The 26,850-nt window shown below is 37.0% G+C and overlaps 1 protein-coding gene across 1 annotated transcript in view; it reads left to right on the top strand.

Annotated features, from left to right (window-relative positions):
• LOC108756313 (PR domain zinc finger protein 16-like) overlaps positions 1 to 26,850 on the top strand; it is an 84,881-nt gene that overhangs the window by 18,549 nt on the left and 39,482 nt on the right. The window lies entirely within an intron of this gene.

Here is a 26,850-nt window from a genome sequence, read left to right as displayed (position 1 = left end):
CCAAATCGTTTTTTCTTTAGCTTTAAAATTTTAAGGATATACAATAAAATTGTCAGGTATTGCCAAAAATCTTTAATTATAGGATCATCCCGAAATCTATTCTTATTTCATATAATATATCTTTTTACATTTTGTAACTAGTGGTTTAACCTTAAAATTTAACCGTACACCTCCCTTCAGCACCTATTAATGGTACACAGGTGCGAATTTGACATTTTTAATTGCAAGTCTCGTTTGAGGATTAAAACAGAAATTTCTTTAAAATCACTCTTTTCTCAGGTATAATTTTCTCACAAATCCAACAGTATCACTCAAATTTAATGAAAAAGCATATTTAACGTAGTTACGGGGATAAGCCGCGTGCAACTGTTTATGCGAAACTGTTAGCAAATTGAAAATTTTCGTGATGTGATTCGTACTAGTGTACAGTTTGAAGATTAAGTTTAAGTTTCAATGACTCTTCATGTTGATTATTCTTTTAATTACGCATATTCTAAATACGATTTTATTTCCGAATATAATCGCGAGTATTCATGTGAAACAAAGAGGAAACTTCAAATTATTACACGCTAGATTTGCAATAATATTCGCCCGTTTTATCGATTAAATATCGCCGTTTTGGTATTTTGTTTTATTGTCGCTTTTAAATAATGCGTTCTTTTTAAATGTCTGTTTCACCAATCACGATGCATAATCACGAGGATTACTTTTTAAAATTAATTCGAGAAAATAAAAAATTAATCTGATAAATATTTCGGATAAATTGCATAAATTAACAGTTTAAATTATATTTCTTTGTTTTACATTTCTATTTTGTGTCTGTTCGAATTAACAACTGCGCACAGCGGAGAATTTCAAGGAACGCAGGACATATGCGCTGATCCTCCCAGGACACATGCAGATTCTTACGTAATCGTAAACCTCCGAGGATGTGGGCGGGATGTTCTTGCGTGACCGACGATCGTGTTTTGAGGCATTGCTTCGTCGGCTCTCGACTAATCGACCGCGACATTCGAACAGATGTTAACATCTTCTGGGTGCAACTGTCCAACTGCTCTTCTCTGATTTTATTTCAGCATCGTTAGCAGCTTCCAGAAACTATAGGAGTAATAGATTTTTATCACATGCGCATATGCGATAGTAACGCATTATTTCCCTCAGTTATTAATTTGTCATAAATTAATAATGAACTTAATTGTTGCTACAAAGTTTATATATCAATTTGTAAAAATAATGACAATGACCGTTATTCGAATGTCATCCTCCGATGAAAGAATCAATCTTTCATCGCAGAGTAATAGTTTCATATTATGTCACATGACACTGTCAAACTCGTACGTGAATGGCGTAGAGCGGGCGGACATGTGTGAAATTAGCTTAATCTTCGAGCTCGGATGACAATGGTGATACAAACGCAGTGCGTGTACGACACGTATCGTCCCGTGTACAGGGTGACAAATCTCACCCAGTCGACACCCCTGTCCCGCTGCTGTCTCCCCGTGTAAATACATTAGAGGATGATCCTCCCATTGGCGTAGATGTTTTCGCAAGATTTTAATATTTATAACAATTTATTATTAAATTACATCATAATCATTCACAAAATCGAAATATAATTTAAATATAAATTTTTTATAGCTAATCTCTCTCTCTCTCTCTCTCTCTCTCTCTCTCTCTCTCTCTTATATTGCAATTAGAAGAAAAAATCAATATTGATATGATACGCAATATTTTTCAGTAAATAATAATATCTATTTGTAAAACGTTAAAAAAGCTTAAAATTAACTTTGTAAAATTCGATACTTCTATAAATTAAGATTTTCATATCTTAATGATATACAGTGTATTTTAACATCTTAATGATACAATAGTGCATTATTTATTGTACGTATACATAAATAATCATTTATTATTCTGAAAGATTTTTCATTCATTTCAAATTTTATTCTGTTCTAAGTTATTATTTTTTTCTTACATTCTTATCTCGTACTTTACCAGTCAATATAAGAATTACAAAAAAGAAAAACCTCGTCAAAGCTTGTCCACGCAGAAATAACCGCGATATATATATTCGCGAATGGTCCGACGCCATTGACGAGCAGATATCGGCGGTGCAGTAATTTAACAATGAGCCAGCTGGCGCGTGCTGCCAGGGAAGGTTGCGACCCCTAATGTAGTTATATAGTGTACTTTCCAACACGGACGCACACCGACGCTCATAGCATGCACTCGCACACTCGTAGAATTTCACGCGGCACTGCCGATATCTAACAATGAGCGGGGATGCCTCAGCCCTTTTGTCACGGCGGTTCCTGCGTCAATGCACATCGAGTCTCTCTCCTACTTTTCGAGTCTCCCTGTCTCTTTTCCGTTCCTCTACGTCTCCCGGGTTCCGTCTCTATCGGGCTAGGCCCCGCGCCACAAACCATCCCTATTTATCGGGTCTAATTCGGATCGCGTTTTCCCGATGAACGCAATATTTTCACGTTTGTCCTCTGACTTACGCGGAAATCTCAATCAATTTTACGAAATTTTTCCTTTGTACAATTATTTCAGTATTTTGCACGGTGCATTTTGAGAGTACGAAATGTGTGATATCCCGAGACGCTAAGAAATACCAGTGGACAAGCTCGAGAGAGAAGAGATGCGATCTTAAAAAGGGGCGCGCAGTTCTGTGCAGTTGCTTTCCAATGCCGGTTTTACTTCGACATTATATGTATTTGTGATCTTACCACGGATATTGCTAGAGAAGTATGAATAATTGGCGTCGAACAATGATTCCACTGTGTGTCTCGCCCTTCCCCCTGGCTTATTTCGTCGCCCCTTCGCGCTGCACGAGCGAGAGCCGCTTCCTACACCCGCTCCGAGCGTTATGATTAAGTAATAAAACATTTAGAAGCCCCCCCTTGCCAAACTGAAAAACATCCCCCGATTCCCGACTCTCCCGTGTACGTCTCCATTCGATCGACCGGCGTGCAACTTCGAGCGCACGCAGGCACTGCGTACGCGTGTGTGCACGCGGTAAAGGGCGTGACGACAGATGCAACGGAACATATCTACCCCCCTCTTGGGCTGGGCGTTTCTTTCTGTCCCTCTGTACTCCTCTGTCCTCTTCTTTCTCTGCTGGCGATCGCAGATAACGTCCGCGTTGGGAGCGGTTTGGGTCCAGATCATGATCGCGTAATTCTTGTGATCATTGCGCGACGATCGCGAATGGCACCCCTGCTTGCTCGCATTGTTTATTGGAAAGCTAACTTCCGGTGCGAGATGCGAGATAAACTCTTAGTGATCGGAACAGCTTATCTTAAACAGTTGATTCGGTAGAAATAAAGAGCGATGAATATTATTAATCGTGACGTTGTAGAATCATCGATACATGTACTTGTAAGACACTTTAATGTTTATATATATTATAATTTTATGTATTTTTATTGCTCTTGATGCGTTAAAAGAAAAGAAATAGCAAAGTAAATGGCTAAATGCGTATATCTCCAGCTATATTTTAGTAGATTTCTGAAACAAATTATATTTATTTTTGCAATAAAAATACTAATTGCAATTTAATTAAATTTTTCATATTATTGTAATTATATTAAAGTTGATTCTTTTTTACTATAGATATCATATGGGTATCATATTTTATCGATATCATGTAAGTGCTTATTTTCTAATTTGAATTTTTTTACTGATTCAACATAAAGATCCTATTAAGATCCTGAAAATTACCAACCCATTTTCTTTCAATTGTTTTTTTTTTTTTATTATTTCGTCGTCGGACGAGCATTATTGGCCCGACACGAGCGGCTATCGTTGCGTGTGTCGAGACAATGGCATGAGTTACCGGATGCTCGTGCTTCCAAGCTTGATTTATTGGTCCCTCGAAGCTCGCGGATTGCCTGTAATTCCAGTTATTTCGTTCTAATCCGAAAGTTCGTTCCTGTCCAGCCATCAAGCTTCACCCTTTGCCTGCTAATCTTAAGTCTTTTGATTCCTCATCTTAACTTTGGACTTCGATTTTTCTTGCACATATATAACATTTCTGTTCTTTCAAAATAAGAGTTCCAAGATACTTTTTACACAAAAAAATGTTGGATTTAGAATATATAGTAGAATCGCCTTAATATATATATTTTCTGCTGTTAGTATAAACGAAAGAAATAATGCAATCATTTTATCAATAGACAAAATCGTTTATTATCAATAATTTAAATACATTTGTGGATATAATATAGTAGCGACTAAAAAAATGTCTTTGCAAGGAGAAAAACCGTTTTTTCTAACATTAAGCCCCCCCCCCCCGGGTATCGTGTTCTTTCTTCGTTATGAAGACTCTCTTTCGCCTCCCATTGATCATAGCAAAGACGCTTGGTCGTAGGCGGATCTTTGCTCCTAATGTTACGCGTGTCTAACTACGTCAAAGATCGAATACAATAGCGTATGGTTACCAACATCTGACCTCGCGTACAATGTCGTCATTAGAATATGAATGCAGCTATACAGTTTGCGTGTCGTAACGGCACGCGACGCATTTCCATGCAGTCGCGGCTTGATTCCGCGTTATCTTGACTCTTGCTTTCTGTCAAATCCTTCCATATTACACAAATAATATTAAAATTCTTAACCGTATATCTGCACTGTGGATAACTTTAATTATAAATAAAAGTAAAAACTATTTAATTTTATAATCCTGTATGTTTAAATAATTTTTTATATCTACTGTTTTAGAATTTATATGTTGTTATATATTTTTCCCAATATTGTTTTACTGTTATTTCTATTTCATGTAATTAATTATATGAACTATGAAATATGAGACTAATCAAAAATTAAATCGCACGCTATTAATGCAATCTCAATTAAGTCGCATCAAATATTGAAATTTTATTTCGCTTCGTGACGCGAAAATTGTCACTAATCCACCAAAACACGCGCTGATGAGATGGGAAAAATAAACATGCCGATAGCTTTTTTTCGGCACATGGAAAAGAATGCAATTAAGGAAACGACAGATAGTAGCGTGATCGGTGTGGCGCCGTGCTGTCACTTCCGGCGCGGACGATAGGCTGACGCATAATTTCCGGTCCGAGACCCGAGGATCCATCGATCAAACACTAGAACTCGAAAAGGCTCGTCCGAACATTTCAGAGATACTGTCTATGCCGCGTTCCGCCCGAGAATTTTGCATTCTTAATTTGCAAATGATGAATTTGTAAGGACAGTATCTATCTATTAATCGGAGGTATGAATCTCTACTTTGACTTATGCATTTTGATAATGTTCAATAAATAATGGAACAATATAGAAAAGAAAAATGAATAAGGCTGAATAGAAATTATCAAAAAAAAGAGAAGCTTTTGTTATTTATTATTTAGCAATTATATTATTTATAAATCACTTTTTTTTAATAATTTAATTAATACAATTAAATACAATTCATTATTAATTTATAATTTTTAGAAATAAATAAAACACTATTAGAATCACATATTTTCGAATATAATTGCTGAAATTTGTTTGTAAAAGAGAAAAAAATTTTTGCATCAAAGTTGTATTATGTAGTACGTTTTCTGTCTAAGTTCTAAAGTTTAATAATGCCAATTGTTACGTAGCGCTTCTACAAACGAGCATTTTATATGACGACTTTATTGATTCAGGGATGTGATATACGAGTATACGTATGAGCAAAGAGCGGGAAAGGAGAGCCTCTCTATCCTCTTACAAAATATTTCACTAAGTTATCATAACTGCCGAGGTGATATATACTTCCTTTGCCGGTGCATCTCACCGACGAGACTGTTCCAGGCGGTAATTATTTGGAACCCTTTGATGGACGTCCAGGACCACGCCAGTTACGTTCTCAGGTTGCTTCATAAAGCATTGAGACATTCATTGGCCCCCGGGTTCCTTCTGTGTCACAGAAGAGACGAACTCGCCTCTCAAATTCGAAGCTTCATTTCACGCCTGCTTGCCGAACAGTCTCTTTAGGATCACCTCTAGCATTTTTACTCATGTATTTTCTATAAATTGTTTAGCTGTGTACGTAAGAGATATAACTTTGATTTTAATTGTACTAACAAAAATATCAGCAGAATATTTTCAAATTAAAATTAATTAGAACAAAGAGGAAATAGGCGAAAAACATTATTCTAGAATTAATAAAACAAATTTTTTTAATAAGATATAAACATAAAATTAAAAAAAATTATCTGTCAGTAATATATATAATAAAATTAAAGTTTCTTAGTTGTAAGCATTAACAAGACACGAATGCCTGTAAAAAATCTTGAAAAATGTATAAAAATAATATAGACTTATTAAATTAAAAAAGATTTAACAGAGAAAAATTTTAATTAATTTTATTAATGTAATAATAAGGTATTAATCATAATATACTGATCATAATAATTTAATTGTTATTTGCAACCGTGTTTTTAGTTATCAAGTACTATCTTGATATCGATTATATATGCAGAAATGTTCACATTGTCGCCAGTTATTGATAGCGAAACGTGGCAGATAATGTAAGCCCCTAATGAATAGTATTCAGATAAATGTACAATCGTCTGCGTCGTTTATCCTCCCACCGTACTGGCGCCCCGAATATTTCCTATCTACAGGAAGGAGGAAGTCTATATCACAGAATGTCGATATTTTTTTATAGAAGGGAGAGAGAGAAAGAGGGAACACGAAGCAAAGAAATATTCCCAAAAATAGGGCAAAACTTTCATGTGTCTTACTGCACGATGCATGATGTTCTGATTTCTTTTATAAATATATATCCTCTCAGAAAGGATATCTAATAACGAGACACAAAATATTTTTAATGTACTTAATTTTTATCAATCTTATGCAGCAGATTTAGGAATTTTCCTTTTAGAATAAAAGAATAAAATATTTCTCACTATACATATAAATTATAAAAAAAAAAATTAAAATTAGTTATGCATGACACACGTGTACATTATTTTTAATATAAATTATTTAAAAAAATACATACAGATATATTTGCATCTATTATTACCATTATTATCAGGCAGCATAGATATTGTTATCAATTAATAAAATAATATGCTAATACTCAGAGGATAATCTAATTTTCATTTATTTAAATTTATTTATAACTTTAAATGTGCGGTCAACGGGGGAATACTAAATCTCATTAATGGTTTATCTTATTAGCGGTGCTCGATCAATAATGCAATCTCTATTTCTCCGATTAAAGTATTAAACAGCGCTGTGGGAAATCCATTGTCGCTATCGGTCACTGATATTTTGGGATAAGAATATTGTTCGAAATATTTTTGAATCGACACATATATTGCTTCAATTCTATCTAAGTCACGTATGTTCGATTTAGCCACTCGCGCACGTCAGACGTGCATCGAATTCCGCTTTCATCAAAACAAATTTTCCGTATACAACCTGTGCATTCTCAATATAGTGCCAGTTTCAAACTGGATTGCGAACATTTATTAATTCGTGCACCTGCGATCGCGCTATTATTGCGAACCTCGTCTGTTATCACTTTTACGCATTAAAATCCTTCAATGAAATCTATTACAAAGTATATAAATCGATCCTTTTGTCCTTCGATTAATAATTTACAGTTTTTTTCCGCTTCACGAAGCCTCGCGATATCATTGGACAATACATTTCATTAGCTAAATAATCACCGTCATGGGCGGTGAACGTAGGATCCCAAATGTCATTGCGGTTGTGTCATCTTCCTTTTTATCTCTTCCTGTATAAATAAGGGCTATGAATATCTCGAAAGGCTTCTCGGAGCGGCTTGCCTTTATCTCGTCGATTGTTTAGGCTGCTGAAGCCTCTCGTGACACATTTAGGTGCATCATGGTCGGGCTGATCTCACGCCACACAGGAGGTCTAACGATTAAAAGGCCTGACACAGGATGCCTGTCTATCTTCTGGCAAAGAATGTCTTGCAAATAACTGCATGACAAACAGTACGTATTGTAATAACAATGAACATTAATTTTTAGAGATTTGCGCAAAGAAATATTAAATAACGAAATATTAGTAAATATTAAAATAATAATCAAGTAGACAATAAAAAATTGTATAAAACAAATAAATATGTAAATAATTTAATGCTGTAAATGTAATAATTTAATATTTTTAATGTGCAATTATGATACTTTAAATATTTACTAATAAAATTACACATACCAATATAATTTTTAACGTATTATATATTACTTTTATGTCTCGCATTTAATTGATAAATCAATTTCTCAGGAATTCTATACAGCCTACTGTAAAATAATTTATTTAATATATCCCTGCTTAAATTTCAATAAACAAAGAAAGGAATTGTGAAGTGCAGAATTTTTACGCAAGCGAGAATCATATCAGCTACTCGATTACTGAACATTGAACAGTGATTTTGTCTGACGTAATCTTTATTTTTGTTAGTATCAATTGGATGCAATTTTAATCATATTATCGAGTGACACGTAAAAACGACTTATCCGATTTAGCATTAACAGATAAAATTAAATGAATAAAATTGAAGTGGATATATCGGAACGCGTGGTGCGCGAGAAAAAAATAAGGCGCGCAATATACTGTCATTTTCTTCGCTATCATATCGCGCTCGTTAGCTGCCATTTACCATACCGTTCCTCTCTGTCATGGCGAGTTGCGGTTAGCAGCCACGCTGCCGCGATATACAATTTATCTTTAGAACTTAGATTCTTCCCCGAGAAAGTTTTTATAGCGACCATCATATTATAATTTTCAAAGCACATTTTATATATTAATAAACGATATATTCTATATATTAATTACATATAACATTATATAATTTATAAATTGTGTATTTGTGTTACGCATTGATGATTAAATTCATAAATTGCCGCGTTTACAAATATTTTCCTGTTATTAAATCTGTTATTAAATCATTTACCGTAAATTATTAATACTCTGTTACATTATTATTTGAAATATTAGAAAAATGAATAAAAAATGTTTGAGATTAATTCGAAAAAACTAAGAAAAATAGATGTTATTTTATCTATAAAAATGTATATGATCGTTTGAATGTATACAAAATGTAGAGTTATCTAAGAATTAAATTATAATGCATATTTCACATTTGAGAGGAAATATTTTGTGAATATTTTCTCTCTTTTTTTCTTTTTCTCTGTCTCTCATATGTACAATTATATAAATACATATAAAAGTTTGGAGTTTCGTGAGTCATCCTAGTGATAAAAGAGAGTAGTTAAATAGATAGAAGCAGATATCACAAAAGTCTTGTTGGTAGATTTGATTACCATCGAAAACAGATTCGGTTGATTCAGTAAACATCGAGGTGTCATGCTGTTATTGCACATTTGTAGATCAGACTTTTGTAGTGAATTTAAATAATAATGTAATAAATGTGTGCACTGATAAAAATTATGGATATACAATACGATCTTCAATTTTCAGTCTTCTGCGAAGGTAATTGTAAGTAATCTACAATTTTGAAAACAATAACTTGAATAAAAAATGGAATTTAATCCATAAAGAATACTTTATTATTATTTTATGAAAAAGAATAATGAAGGGGGGGGGGGGCTCTTTACATCTGCCTTATGCTTTATGGCTTTAAATTTTAATATTAGATCAGATTTTAATTTTTAAAAACTGAATAAATAAGTTTTTATTATAAAAATATTGATTTTGTTATATTTTTGTGAATGTAATCTGTGGTCTCACAGACACATACTTTGATTAACATAATGGATATTAAGAGTTAAAGGTAGCCCGAAAGTTTGTATAAGACAGTCTTAAGATTCGCGGTAATTTGCAAACTTGATAATGAGCAAGTCGCATCGGTCTTTCCTCTTCTGTGATTACTGCCGGTAGGCCGTAGAATAATAGCAGAGAGATCGAAACCGACAGAAAACACGGGCCGTAATTCGTGTCGTTTCTTGTTCGGCGAACTTTACGAAGTGCCCATTTGCCTTATCGACTCTCACCCTCTCAAGCTTTCTTTCTACGTCTCTCATTCTCGGACTTTTTCACTCTGCTTCTGTCGGCGTTGCGAGTTGTCCTTGCTATAGAAAGAACAACTTCTGGCACGCAATCTTGAGCAACGTACTACATAACTCGTATGCTTCCGTTCCGCATTTCGACGAAGAAAAGAAAAGAATCGTAAACGGTATCTTGAGAGTATCTTGAGAGAAAGCAGGATGTAATTCAATAAAAATTGACAGATTATTATTAAAAATTTACATATTTTCTCTCTCTCTCTCTCTCTCTCTCTCTCTCTCTGTCTTATTTTTGTATATAAATGAGTTGTGTATATTGTACAAATAAAATTTCGTAGTAGTTTATTGTCAAGTAAATAATACTTATCTCGTTGTCAATAATATTTTACCCATTTTTTAGTAAGATTGATTTCTTAATTCATTATTTAACTAGAAAATATAAATTAATAGATGTAAAACTTAATTAAAATAAAAAGAGAATTTGACAAATAAAACATGATATATATATAACTGTCATGCAATATATTAAAAATGGAATATCTAAAATACAATGCAAAATGTCAAAAAGCGAATATTTTCTAATGAAAAAAGACATTTATAATTTTAACGGCAGTTATCCGATGAATCTAATGATGTTCGTGTCGGTCTTGACAAGACAGTCCTCCATCTTGTTGATAGGATCGCATGTCCGTCACGATTGATAAGATAAGTGCGAAAGGTTCGAATCAGGAAGTGAGAGAGCAAATCTATTATGAAGGTCATTTCTACGTAATTAAAGACGTGCCACGAAACTTAAATAAATTGCGCACAACTTAAAGCAACTTGAAGAGCTCTATAATTAACTTTGCGAAAAATAATTGCTACTTAGATTATCAAATATATTTCTAATTATTATATATCATAAGTTTGTAAATTCTGTAATTTAAACTAAAAAAAAAGTTAAATATTACATAGATTTTACGAAATTTGTTATGTCTACGAAAAATCTCGCTAATATTTTTGATAATATTTGTATTTTTTGTATACCTTACAATATCAGATAATTTAATGTGTAGAAGATTAAAACGATCTTCATAAATAAAAAATTTATAATTAAGAAATCATGTAAATTTATATAGAATACACTGATATTATCAAATGTTGCGATTATCAAATAATCATATTGCAATTAAAATCATGGAAATTCATAATTCTCGAGAACTCTATTTATACTTAAAATCTTCTTTTTTTCATGTAGGCTAATTACCCATTTTTATTTGATATACGATTAACATCATAACGTTTACCAATCATAATGCTCTATAATTGTATTCATAAATTTTTGTTATTTTATATATTATACTTAAATATACAAAACGGGGATTTTAAAGATCTTCCTATATTGTTTGTTAATAATAATAAAAAAATATTAATTAAATCTCATTATTATTGTTTATTAAGATTAAAGTTTGTATACATAATACATTATTTTATTCCGAAATTACATTATTTATATTGAATAAGTGATAAGCATCTTATTCTCGCTCAGAATTGAATCATAATACTTAATTTTTTTGAGTGAATTTAAAATAAGGGATGAAGCTTTTTCCATTTATTTATGTCGTTCACATATCGATCGATTTTCAGTTATTATTGTTTATATTTTTAATATTATAGATTAGATAAAAACGTTTGTGGTACTTAAATTGCAGTGATTTATCCGTGATTCTCTAATAAAAAAAAAAAACCGCTTAATTAAAGTTGTCTAAAAAAAGAAAAAAGTTCTGGATGATAGAGTTCTGGATCGTAATTTTCGGTCGAAAGGGTTAATCGACGCAAGCAAATGAGAACCGAACGGTGTGCGTCTCTTCGCACTTTTATGAAAAGAAGGAACGAGTAAACGAGTTCTTACAGCGAGGCTGCCCTCAAGGATCTCCGAGATACTTTAGGGACTGGCGTCGGTCGCGGTGACGTCGGGGGGAGAAAAATGAGTGAAATCCATTAGAGGGGAGATTCTGTGCCTCTGACCTGTGCCGATCTGCGCTTACATTCACGACGTTACACATTCACACGAATCCTCCGTCGGTGTTCGAAGCGCGACAAAATAGAAGTCCCTCGCTGTCGTGGTGTTCCAGTCGCTGTGTCACGTGCATCGTTAATGCACTTTTCAGCTTATGCCCGCTGCTGACGCGCGACATGGGCGTTAATTAGCAAGATGTTTGTCTACAGAAATGTAAACTCGTATAATTGACATAATAATGTAATTCTTATCGGTACAAATTTTAATGTTGCATTTTGGCTTTTCCCATTTTTCTTCACGATTCATTCGAGTACTTATCTTCTAAAAAGTAAAAGGAATTATTATTGTTACCTTTCTCTTTTCGAATTTTCCCATGTTCACTTTTTATTTTAAGTTCATGAAAAAATTTGAGAATTTCTTTAATAAAATTTTCTAAATATAAATAAACATTTTATCAATCTTTAATAAATCTTAAACAAATAAATAAATCTTTATATAATTCTTTTTACTTAGTACTTCTCAAGTTTGCTGAATGTAGTATTGAATATATATCTAGTAATATTGTTTACAAGTTACCAGCGGCAGATGCTAACTGCAATTCATACAACGATTACACCCCCAGAACAAATTTTTAGCAATGCGTACTTGCAACAAAGATCGCTGCATGCATTCGTAGCATTCGGCAGAATGACTATACGATTATAATTAATATTCATGGGTCGCGTGCTGTGCCAATCATTTCAATATCATTCTCTTGATAGCAATTCCTTTTTGTTTGGACATGTGGTACGTGCTGATGCCGACACGAGATGATGTGGTCCGATCTAGGACTTCCTGAACCACGGTGGATCACCGTTTCTACCCCTACCGCTACCTCTATTTCCAACTACTCTTCTCTTCTCCTTTTTTCAAAGAACCGATCGTCGAGCCGTTTTGTCCCAGTAATGCGACGATTGTTGGCGCGAGCCTTGAAACAAAAACGCGGCCGTACCATCTGTCGGATCGAAAGAGGCGGACGCACGTGTATGCGTGAGAAAGAGAGACGGGCGAGCTGCGGGAATAAAAGAAAAGAGCATCCGTAAATGCGACTGAGGGATTGTTTTCTAGTGGCTCGTCGTTTAGCCCCCGCCATGACCCACCCTTCGCGACGAGGGCCATCTCCCTTCCTCTTCCAAAGGGTCGTCGATAACACCGTTTAGGATTTCGATCTTTGATCCTTTGTTGCCTTCCATGTATCAAGGGCTTCGTTTCTGAAAAGCAAACTTCTCGAATGTGTTAAATCATTAATCGAGCACGGAATATTTAATCGGTAATATATTTGAACAGAAATAAATGAAATACATAACAAATTAATATATAAAATAAATAGTATTAAATTAATAATGAAATAAAATTAAAATATGTAAAAAATTCGGTGTTTAATAATTTTTAATAAGAAAATATAGATGTTCTTGAGAAAACATAATTAAAATTAGCAAATAAGATTCTATGTCAAGTTTAATCTGTAGTGACAAAAACACGCGTGAATTTCTCAATTCTATACGGGCCGCCAATTTTGCGATAGAGAAGTAATTTACGATCAGAAGCACGACTTGATGAAGTTCGCGGCAAGCTGCGGTTTGAAATATATGGGACACCCAGTAGGTGGTCGATCTGTGCCTAACACGCACCCCGCATAACGCGTAAATGCGGTGTAGTAGCAGGGTCGTGGATTCTAGCAATTACACGCCCTCAAGTACCCTTAGAGACGGAGCCCCATTAGGACGAGAGTCGAGGGATGTTTTAGCACGGCTCGATTTTCGAATTCGTGTGGAGTACTTAAGTCCTTGCGATACTTCCAGACCGCCATTTTGATTCTTCCTAAACAATGTCTTCCAATATTCTTTGGTATGCTTCTTTTTTAAAATTTTTGTATCACTACATACAGGCAACTTACAATATATATTTTTAATATTATTTAAAATAATTTAAATTTGAATGAAATTTATTGATTTATTAATTTAAATTTGAAATGTTTAAATAACATACGTACATATAATTTTAAATATTTTTAAATTGTTTTGTAGAACATAAATACAAATTACCAAGCTAAGTAATATTTTATATATATATATAATATTTATTAAAGATTAATAAAAAGTTTCTTTAGCTCTTTCCATGTTCAGTAAATCATATTCTTTCGTCGAAGAATAAATATAGTAACGTTAACGATGACAGCAACAATTATATAAAATTGTTTGATTTATGTTTGATAAAATTGATTGCAAATTTTTTGCTGATGTTTTACTTTCGATTACGATGTAGCAAGAGTCTGTTGCGGAAAAACATCCATTACGACCGGTCATGTACGTGTCCTTAGATTGCTGTAACGGCAATACAGCGGCAAGAAGCTGCCATCCAAGCTTCTTTATATCGTGTTGTCTTACGTTGGTAGCGAGCAAAACCGGGAAACCCTCTCTGAGTGCTTCGCTATGTAAGCCATTTCGCCGAGCGGTGGGTATCGGACATTGGCATCGTTATATCCAGGTACACGTTCATGGTATTCGGTATATATAGATATATTACATCACGGTCATGGCTGGAAACGATTAATCCTTCACGTCGAGACGTCATTGCCATCTTCGGTCCTTTAATCGGAAGTCTCCACGGTCAAATATGTGGCGATGACATAACTTGATATCGCAGTGCACGAACTTGGGTTCTTTAACTTATTAAAGTGAATCGATTGTCAACGCGGGTATTTTATGTAAAGTTGATCTATTTCATTTATAAAAGATAATTTTCTAATGAATTAGAAAGAAAGGTAAATTAATATTTCTCATGCTTTGTTATCTTCATTAAACTTTGCGAGCAGCCTTCATAATGCTCGTCACGGCTCGATGTCTGCACCACAGAGAAAACAACTATGAGACGAATTTTCGTGCATTTCCCTCGAATGTTTAGCGGCGGCTCTTGTCGTGGCGCTGTAAATTCATTTCGAGCATTACAAAACGAAAAGGCGGAGTAAAATGTGTCAGTTGCGAGGTGCGCCCGGGTAACGAAAATAAGTACGTTCCTCGCGTTCAACATGTTCGTTACCCGCGCGTCGCAGCGGGTACGTCCGTTACAGCGGGATTGATTTTGCATAGGATGAAAATGTTTTTCGAAGAACGAGGCTGAATGCCGTGTCGGACTGAACGCGAATTGGTGTATGATGTCGTGCCATTGTCGATGGCACGATAATCAGTTTTTTAGCGCCGCTGCCATTTAGCGTCGATCGCGAGTCCCGCTCGTAACGCGACAGGAGTCGTCAGAATGACAGAGCTTGATCAAAGGACCAAGCCAGGCGTTTGATGTCTGATGCACGCGCTCCCGTTTCACAACGGTCAGCAGCCGCCGGCTGAATTCAAATTCGCGATCGAACTTCGGATTTCGATAGGACACCAGTCGAATCGTACCGCAGGTTTTAACGGATATTTCGAGATCCTTTGATATTTCATATTTTTCCAGATCGATGTCGGTTGTATGACACGGTGAATGAAATTTTCGAAAAACAACGAAAAGCTCTGCAATTGAAGTAACACTCGAAACATTATTGGGAATATATCCATTGTAATTTATTCAATTTCAAAATATTTCTCCTCTCTTATTTCGACGTGTACGTATACGTAAACGCGTATCTTTCCAATTCAGGAATAATTCGAAGAAGGGTCGTAAACAATTTTCGCAAACTTTACTTTCCTCCAGATTCTAATAGAGCGAACGATTCGAATTTGATGACCATTTATTTTGAAACGACAACGAAATTGGATCTTCCGCCGCCCTCATCGCGATTCTCTAATTTTTTATCCTTGCCATTTCAATTCCCATCGGTTATTTATGACTTCCTTATTATTGTTCTTCCTTCATGCGAAGAACGTCGAGTGTCGCGACTATCAAAATCGAATTAGAACAAAGGGGAAAAGAAGAGTCTGTTGCGCACCCTCTACCCTAACGATTTCGAGTGAAATATAGATTCCCGCTTATTGGCTGCGAGATTTTTGAAAAAGCGTCGTGTTGCGATTTCTCACGCCTCGGATTGATTCTCCCCGCCTTCAATTGAGACTTTCAAGAAGTGCGACGGGTTAACCGCAAACAATGTCTTCGAAATGACGCGTGAGCCCTTGAGAGAAAATAAGAGGAAGGTTCCTGCTTTGGAAACCGTCGAGATTTTATGACACTTCCTCTATTTTTTGCACGGTGCCGCAATTTAGAAAAGGGTGCATCGACTTCTCGACGGGATAAGTGTTTTTTTTCAGACACACGGCATGATTCTACTCTTTTCTTCGAATGATCTCACCGACCGCTGTTCGATTAGTCTTCAACTTGTTACGTGATGTAGCGTATAAATCAAACGTAACGATTTTTTTTAGAAAAGTCCATCAAGCTTTGCTTTTAATCCTCAATCGAATTTAACGTGATTACAATACATTTCCAAGTATGCCTTTTTTTTTGCAGAATACACATTGATAAAATTAAATATAAAATTAAATCTTTCTCAATCATATTATTAATTAAATCAAACACACCCAACAAACCATTTAAGAATTTCTCTTGAATACAATTCTGGCAGAGATATAAAAAAGGCCTTTATTCTATTTTATAAATAATATAAGTTTTTATTTTTCTTTTTCGCTCAATAAATGATTTAATATTGTAACGCGTTTGTTCTTAAAAGACATGATTAAATTCTGCCAGATTTCGGCGGGACGATCTTTATGAAATTTCAATTACAGTTCCATCGATGTCACCGCAGGGTTCCTTTAACCCTCAGCCCTCCAACTTCACGCCTTTCAGTCTCCTCCCTTCTTACCCGCTCACCGAAAATCATAGGATGCAACCGTAGGTTGCGAGACGAGTGCGATGTTCCCGAGATGAGAAACATCTTACTACCTTCGGCGCCTTTTCAACCGCGCCCTTGAAGGTCCCAAAGGGTGACGAGCTTCCCCTAAAATCCCCGCGAGGTATACTGTCCATCGATTACTCTTCCACAATTGCGGATATTTCGACGGAGAGGTGCCGTTAGATCGAAGATATTCGATTCCCAGATGGCTGTCGTACCTTCACCCCCCTTTCACTTTCATCCCCCTTTTCTCTGTTACGCCAATCGAAGCCGCTGTCGGACGTAGCCTCTTTCTCGTTCTCCTCTTTGAATAGAATCACAGAGCTATTCTTCCAAGCATTGTGAACGGAGTCGAACGTAGTCTATTCGCGTGTGATGGAACGACGATTGCCGGAGATATCTGGCCTCTTATCTCTAGGCCATTGCGAATCCGTTTGTTGGCGAGTGATGATCTCGCTGGTTTTAACGCGAGGATTCGATCAAATCTTTATCCATCCGTTAGTTAGCGGAATAGACATGTGAGAAAATTGTGAGATAAATAAAATCCCTTTTTTTTTTATCAATCACAGATTTATTGGACATGTTTTTCAACAGAAGCACGATTACCTTGGCAATTATAATCTTACAATACTTTTCTGAAATCATTTCATGAACCATTAATTTCGCTATCCAAAGAACGTACTAAATCTAAATATATATTTGTTCCAAGAACCTCGTAATTGAATGCTATCGGGTTTCAGTCTACGGATAAGTAATGATCGCGGCGGATTAGTGAGCTGAGTGATAACGATCTCGATTCGGAGACGAACATACAATCGGACCTGCATTCTCTGGCCGGATAGGGAGAAGCGCGATGATCGTCCGCGAAACGGCAGCCCTCGCGAGCTGTTTCTCGTATTTCCATTTCGTCGTCACAGCGAGGACGAAATGGGGGGAGGGGGGGGATGTAAACGGGGGGGTCAGATCGTATCTACTCGGTCGAGAAGTGGCCAAGCCGCCCTTCGGCCGTAATTCTCCTCGCTCGGTTCACCCCGCGGGAGAAGTCGCGCAGTCGAGAGGATTTAAACTTTCGAATTCGCTTTATCTCACGGTGGCCCGATCTGCTCGAACTCGAGAGATGCGGTGGTAAATGCCGAAGGGACGGTCAAGCGGCGCGCCATTGTTGGACCCTTGTTTACGAGCCGGGCGTGAGATTCCGCCATACAGATTCGATTCTTTTCGCGACGATTTATTCGACCAAGGACCTTCGCGCATATACACGCGAGGATTAACTCCGGCCGATATCCGGGACCACGAGATTGGATTACTCGCCTGCGCGTTTCTCCCGCGCCGGCGTTCACGACCGGTGATGTATTCCTCTCGGGGGTGGAAATAAAAGAGCGACTTTTCACGGCACTTGTGAGACGATCCGAGACGAATGAATTTCCTGTCGCTTTAAACAAAACTTGTTACTTGAAGCTTTCGATTTATCAGTTAGTTCGTCGTCTGTATTGATAATTAATTTTTGCAACCGTTAAAATATCTTTGCAAACAGCTGTATTAAAAACTCATGAAATATATAAGTAATTAATTTTTTATATCTCTATGAAAAATTTAAAGGATTAGGAAAATAATCTTTTCTTGATGAAAAGTAATATTTCGTACTAGTCAATTTGTACAGTTTAATAATTTGATTTCTAACTAGTATTCTTAGATGCTTAAACATTTTTGCTGCATATTATTGTCACATTTAAAAACATCATTTATTAGATCAAGTGGATTAAACTGTAACTAACATGAAGTTTATAGTTTCTCTAAAATCTGTAAAAATCGAGCGAAGGAAGAAGAGAAACACGCAAACTTCAATTTTCCTTTAATTACGATGTTGCGGAACATAGATTATGACGTTTGCTCGCGCTCAAAAACATCTGTTCCCTTTCCTTCCTTGGACGAGTTCTACCCTTGCATAGTTTGCCCCCGCTAAGGACCGATATCCGCAGGGGTTTCACCCTGCTTCTCTGCGCGCGAGAAAACGTTGATCGTCGAGAATTCGTCAAGAGCGTGCGCCTCGTTTAAACAGCCCGAAGGATAGGATGCTAGCTAATTAGAAATTAATCATCCCTATTAACTTTCTGACCGTTTTGCAGATAAATTCCATGTTTCTAACCGCTATATTGTGAATGGCTAAAGAAAAATTGTAGCCTTTTTTTTAGTTTATTACAAGATGTTCAGAATCAATTAAATCTCAATTAATTTTTACTTATATATATATATATATATAATTCAAATATTAAATTAATTAAATTTTATTTTTACATATATCTATATATCTATAATATTTATATTATATGTAGGTACCTTGTAATATTATATTTCATAATTTTTATGAGATGTAATATTATGAAGTATAATATATTTTATATTTTTATAAGATATAATGTGATATACACATTATATATTGTATGTACATATATCATATACAATATGATGTGTACATCTTTATAAAATTATAATATTTATAAAAGAAAGCGTATAACTACCTACATGATTTTGTTAGTAATATAAGTTTCAATTTTAAGTTAGCCAGATGAGAACTATATTTTTTATTTAATATTATGATATTTCTACGAAAAAATTACGAAGTAACGAAGTAATGCGTATGTTTTGGTAATTGAAGAGAAATGAAGGCTTGCTACGTGGCGAAAAAAAAAATCCTCATCAGCGGCACGACCTTAATTACTATGAGCCGCCTTACCGGGGGCTTGATTAAAATCGTTGCCAACTTTTTCGCCTGAAGTTACGACGGCGAATCCGCGCCGTCATCTTTTTAAGCTTTCGCGCGGACATAAGAACGGATGAATGAGTAGTTGACCGGGGTGGACAAACCGGGGCCGCCGGGGGATTCAAATTTAATGACGGACACGAGATAAAATTAATTTAACGGCGAGTTGCGGCTGTGAACTACCCGGGGGCTGTGTGCTGAAGCCTTGATCACAATGGCGCAATGGCCTGGCCGGTGGGCACAGCAAACTCCACACACCAACGCTGCCTCGGCATCGTCGTCACCACGTTGTATGCCAGCAGCATTACCATCGTCAGCACCACTACCACCGCACGCTTCACCACCATCAACATCGCCGGGGCGCGCGCGGGTAGGCCACGCTCGAACCAAAACATAATTAGCCTGCATTGTTAATGCATCAATATTTGCACGCTGTCCTGCCTTCCAGCCGCGGCGCACGAGCTCCGCGCTTTCCAATAAGCTCGCACTTTGTTACACCCGATATTACGCGAGTATATCGCTGTTGATTACCGGTCGATTTTTCCTTCTCTTGTTCTACCCCCTCCCCCTCCTCCTCCCTTCTCTCTCTCTCTCTCTCTCTCTCTCTCTCTCTCTTTCTCTCTCTCCTCTGTCTCTCTTTCTCCCGCTCGCTCGTTCGCCCATTTCGGTGGACGCTTACCTGGACATAACGTTAACCGGTGTGCACCGCCACATCCCGCTTGCGCGTGGTAAACTCGATGCACAAACCCACCTGAATTAATCGCGGCGTAGTTACGAACTGACGAATCGCGTGCTACTCAGGATTAATTCATAAGCGAATTTTCGTTTGCCACGGAAAGATATATACTAAGCGCCCAGTATAATTTGCGGCATTAACTGCAGGTGTTTTCAATATAACATTGTAAGAATCAACCGTGTCCGATGATAGTTATATTAACTTCTGTTGCAACAGCAGTTTAAAGTGTAACGATATAAATTGGACGAAAGTTAACTGAGTAAATAACGGATAACTTTTGTTATTTGTTGTATTTATGAAAACATGAAAAGTATTATTTCTCACAATAAATATCAAACAACCATACTTGGCGTTAAATTCAAGGAGTTACAGACACAACATCGATACTTGTGAGTTGAGCCAGAAAAGCGTGGAGTCTGTAACTTTTTAAGACGCATGAGACATAGCAAGACATTCTGCAAAGCTAGCAGAAGCGATGAAACGAGGGCGTTGCACGGGTGAAAGAGGGCTCGACATATACCGGATTTTCCCTACTTCACTGACTTCCGGTTGCTCGCGTGCCGCAATTCTATCGCCTGCATCTGGATCTTTCCTTCTGCCGATCTTGGCCGCGTAACCCAATTTTCCATAGTACAAATCTTTCTCTTCAATTAATTGCGTCATCATTAAGTGATTGGTAGTTTATTATCCTGTGAAGAATTTGTCGATATCGACTAACTGATTTATTAATTCACTTCAATATCTGTCTAATAAATATTTTTTAACCAAATCACGTACGTGTAATACACGAATTTTTAATAAAATACCATTCTTTCGTTCCATTGATACGTCATGAATTGATACAGCCCGGCAAGATGGAAAATATATGCGGATCAAACCGCACATTTTTATAGTAAAATTAAATCTTTATATTAATCTGTACAATAAATTTTACAAATGTATTTTAGAAACGAAGTATAAAATCATATTATCATAGGTATTCTATATTCCGTGTATATATTTTTTCTTTCAGTTTTTAAATATCATTTTTTGCTATTGTTCATAAAGGGATCTAAATGTTGATCAATGTTGAGAAGAAAGCTTCTATAAGAATCATTGCGCTCTATCTTCGAAACGATCTTCATTCGACTCTAAAAATCGTTAAGTCGACTGAATCTCTCTAGGGGGTTGACGGCGACAAGCTGCTGAATCTATCGAGACGGGGGGCGTTCCGCGCGCGAACAGGAGGAGCCCCGCGGCACAGGGTCTTCCGTTAGTTCATCGTCTTCCGGTGACTTCCGGTGGCCTCTAACGAGGGACAATGCTCCTGGTGCACGCTGTGCACGCGGCGCACAACAATCGCGTCTCAAGTTCCTCCAGGCGGGAGGGCGGTGCTGCCAGTCTCGCTTTCCTCGTCTCCGCTTCCCATTCTTTCTTCTTCTCGACTACTTATGCCACGTAACGTGGTCCTCAATGACACATTAGAAGCCAGCACTCCAAAAGGCGAGGCGTCGTGTGCGTGTACAACACTGATGAGACGAAAGAGAAAGAAAGTATGAGAGAGAGAGAGAGAGAGAGAGAGAGAGAGAGAGAGATCGATACGATTCTCCGACTCGAACACAAATTATAGACTCCCCGATCGACCGTTGACTCGGCGACTCGTAGATTCGCCATTCGCTATTTTGGCCACTCAAAATATATGGGCTTATGGCTATGTACTTGTACTCGTTGTTCGCGAGCATGGCAATGGCATTCACGGACACGCACGTCTTTCGAATCTCGATCCTTTTCAGCGGATCGCGCGCCTGGCCCGGCCTCGACTCTCATTCTGCTCGCTCGATGTCTTTGTAGGGAGACGCGTCGCTCGCTTCGGGATATATCAAGGAGCCGACCACGTGAATTTACAGGAGGCCACTCGAGTGCGAGACAATTGTTTGGTCGCCTCGAGGATTGACTTCTTTCTCTCTTTTTGCTTCTGCAATGAGCCACTCTCCTTCTTTCCTTCTTTTTTTGTCTCGATCCAACCAACTTCATCCCCGCGCGACCGTTAACGGTCGACTCAGACGTCTCGTCGTCGAGCAGTCTGCTCTCTATCTCGACAGATTACCAATCGAACTATGGAAGCGCATAATGAGATATTGTATACTTCAAGTGTCATGTAAAAATCAATCTTAAATATTTAGACAAGGTATTGGAATTTCTTCAATTTAATTCTCCATTCCGTACAATCTGTTTTTCTAATAAAATAATACATCATTTATATAATATTATTTTTGAAAGTCTACGACAAATAAAGATTAAACGTATAAGATTAAAATGTATTCGAACAAGAGTAAAAGCCTTGAACTTTAACGAATGTTGAACCAGACAAAACAAAATCTCAACATCTCTAAAACAGTATCTTATATGATTAGAAACGCAATAATTATAGTAATTGTACATATAGCACTTAGTAATTTAATTATGAGGAAACGGATTTTATATATTTTGCAATGCTGACTGTTCATTAAAATACACAATCCAAACGTGTCGTGAACGGCGAGGGAAAAGCGTCTCTCTATCTGTCGCTCCATCCTTTGACAGTGGCAGTGGGCGACACGCCCGCAAAATTGCTTCTCCGGCATGGAAGCTGGGCTGCCGCACGAGAGAGAGACAATTTTTCGGGGGTTGCGAAAAATATTAATAACTCCGGTGTTGCAGAGTAAAGGACGAAGGGCTTCCCGAGTAAGGGATGGCATATTCGAGGGGGAGGTCGTGAGCGGCGGGCGAGGTGTGGGGGTGGCAGTAGACCGGGGGCAGCGACGAGGGGGTGGCAAGTGTTTCTGTCAGTTTAATAGCTTCGCGCCTACCTACCTCCTCATCCCTCCCCTCTCGCCCCGATCCTCCCTCTTTACTCGCACAAACTCACCCTACACGCGTACACTTTGCCGTCGACATTACAGCATCGTCACTCCACGTGTCAGAAGTTGCGCCAGACGTAGGAGGTCTGCTTAGATCTGATAACCCTTTGATATTCCCGTTATTTATTGCCCCCCCTCCCCCCTCGTAGTTAGTCGCCGTCGGTTTCGTTGGTGTCGTCGTCACATGCGTGAGAATCGATCGAGTTCGATCTTCAGGTTGCCTGAAGAACCCCCGTTCTGTCAACTGGATAACGACGGTTATGATATTCGATGATTATTGGAAATAAATGAGACGTGAGGAATTTTACATCGAATTTAATCGATGAAAAATAATTTTAGACTTTGACTTCAGCCGTAACGTGTGACTAATATGTTTGTAGGTAATATTACGAAGTACGAGTAAAATCAACATATTCCCCCTCCCTACCCCAAACATCTAGAATTGCAGGTCTTGTAGTTTTACGAAATAGGACTCCCTGAAAGATTGAAAAACGAATAAATGACATATCGGCGGAACGTGAGAGAATACATGATTATAGCAGCCAATATTTTTGCAACAATCATGAAATTAAGCGGCATTACGTGTTTTCGCAGAAATGTGTTTTATGCAGGTAATAATAAATATCTAATTATTACTAAAGCTAGAGTGTAATAACATTTAATTTTGTGTAATAATATATAAATATTTTAATTATAAATATATATGTGCACAAAATTTCTAAATATTACATACTATATAACATAGAAATAATGCATTACAACAATAATGCAAACAAACATTATATAAACATGTATAAATGTTTCAGAAATGCCGATTTTTACTATTTAATTATATTTATGTTATTATTTAATTATATCGACGTATATATAATTAAATTGTTTAGCTGTACTTCTAATAAATTTACTTCATATACGTTTTATTATTTAAATTTATTATTATTTGAAGTTTATTATTTGAAAATTTTATTATTTTAATTTTTTGATTATGTATGTAAAGAATCCATAGGATAATAGTTATAGAAATTTGCGAAGAAAAGCGTAGCATTTCCAATTTTATTAAAGGATACGATTTTCTTATCGCGCTGAAACGAAGGTGCGCGCAGTAGGTGATATCAACATCTAACGTAGAGACATTTTTATACCGGTGTAAATCAAGTCCCTCCAAATATTGCGCGAAGGACAAAGTCGACGCCGAATGAACGAAGGGTACCAGCGTTACCGGCCATAAAGAATGATATAACTGCACGCGACACATGTCTTCCCGGGTGCGAAACACAGTCATATCGTCGTTACTGCCTCCTTTTTCCACGCGCGCCTTCGCCGGCCAGAGAAATGAAGATTTGTTTCGCCGTCTTTCGGCTCCGTTATATATTCCTGCGCGGCTTTATCCGCGGTCGTCCCGATTTTATGGCGTTCACTCGTATGATTTAAATCATCGTGCTTGCTCGCCTTGGAAATAAACCGGCAGGGAAATGTGCACTAATAACTCTCGATTATATCTTCATGTTTCTTCAAGTCAAGGATGACAATCCCAAGAAAGAAAGAAACGCAAATAGAAACTGATTGTACGTAGTAAGATGGGAAAGGAGGACGTAGATAAAAATCAAACAAGTTACTTTTATATGGATACATTTTTTAATAAAATTATTTTAATAAAATATAAGTTTATTTCCCCATATTGTATTTGCGTCCTTCCTCTGATATTATATTACATGTATATATTCTTTGATTTTGAATTTTCTGAGATGAAAGAAGAAACGAGGTTTCGTTACGTGAAATATTTTTATAGGTCACCTACATAAATAAAAAATTTAGAAAAAATTGCATTCATGAGAATGCAACTGAAAAAGTCTGCTTCAACCTTTTTTCTATAACTATAACGATTTTTGGGGAAATCTCAAGTCTCTTTTCTTGACTAAGACGTTACATATAGAAAGATATTTTTTCCATTAGAAAGTGAAGCGCAACAATACGAGAGATTGGCGTATTTTCGATACTCTTATACTCTTTCAATTGACTTTGAAGTTGAGTCGATGGACAAATCGCGGTAAATTGTGGAGTGTAGTTGGAAAAAATGGAGAATTGACTGGAAGATTTGACAGCGACTTTTCGCAGTGAAAAAGTGGCCGCCCTTGTCCAATAAGGACTTTGGTGGCTGTCCCGCTGACCTCGTCTCTGCGTGGGGTCTTTCCTTCCCTGCGTCTTCATAGAAGTGCTTTTCGATAAAGATTTTTTATCGCAAAAAATCTTAGTGCGTTGACATTTTACCACTGACTACTAATGAAGTCTTGCATTACTCCGCGCTTATTCGTGAATTGTTAGTAAGAAAAACTGTTGATGTAGGAAATATAGTACGACATATTTTGGTGTTCGTCGAATGATTGAGAGCAGGAAGAGATTTAAATGGCCGACTGCATAAATATCTTTGTCAATATCTAAATTGTTATAATTTATAAAAACTCTTAAAATTTAAATTTCATACATGTAAAAACAGTTTTTTTTTTATAAAAGTAAAGGTATACTTTTGCAATTATTATTTTATATTTTAAAAATTGATACATGATATAATAATTTTTATATACTTCTTTCATTCTTTTTAAATTTAATTTTTCTGAAAATGTTTCTTTATGATTTAATGTAATGTACAACTTAAGCCGACAAATAATCTAATAAAGTAAAAGAATTTAATTTATTATATCTCGTGTCAAATTTCTTATTTATTAGCGACATTTATAAATTAAATAAATTAATAATTAATCATTGACATTAATTAATAATACATTATTAATTTTATAAAAATAAAAAAATGCGGTTTATACACACACACACACACACACACACACGCACGCACGCACGCACGCACGCACGCATTCTTCAGAAACGTCTCTATTAAAATTGATTATCGGCTTTTGAATCTTCGGAGAAAGAATCCCATGTTTTTTCGACTTTGACATTCAGCTACCGCGAAATCTCTCGTTATCAGCGTCACGTTACGTTATCCCCTCCCCTGTTACCCCCTCTTCAGACATTCTCTCAGACAGTCGCATTACGCTCCACCGCCGAAGCACCGCATTCCTCTCGCTCGCTCTCCCGAGGGATGCTGTAGTCGCCTTGGTGGGGACCTCGACGCGATAGGGGTGGCTCCGCCCGTGAACCAACCAGAGGTCCCGCTGGAAGCGACCCGCCACACCCCGTGAATCGTCCCTGGGATCCCAAGAGAACCCTCGTCGTGCCATCCTCTTCTCAACAGATTTCGGATCCTCTAGTCCGCCAAGGGCCAGCTGACACGGAGCAGCGCTCTTTCCGTTGTCCGTTTCTTCCATCAGTCGCTCGTCCGGAAAGGTTCGCGCTACGTGGGTTACCTCCCCGCGATCGCATCCACCCCTCCGGTGGCCTCGGGTTCTGATCGGTGTATCGGTCGCGTATCCCAACCGATCGATCGCTCGATCATGAAGACAGTCGGCCCGCCGCGCGCCGACGGATTTCCATCGACGTCGCTCGTCATTTTCATGATGTTAACGTGATTTCGTTGATGACGTGAAGGAAAACTCTTGTGATACCGATGTGTCGGAAGTGATCTGAATCCTCGTCCAGAATCATTTGGAAGATCTAGGAT

Source organism: Trachymyrmex septentrionalis, unplaced genomic scaffold, assembly GCF_001594115.1.
Source record: "Trachymyrmex septentrionalis isolate Tsep2-gDNA-1 unplaced genomic scaffold, Tsep1.0 scaffold97, whole genome shotgun sequence".
In the NCBI taxonomy this organism is placed as follows: Eukaryota; Metazoa; Arthropoda; class Insecta; order Hymenoptera; family Formicidae; genus Trachymyrmex; species Trachymyrmex septentrionalis.
Note: the sequence above shows the minus strand (reverse complement) of the source record. Positions and strands in the feature narration are given on the sequence as shown.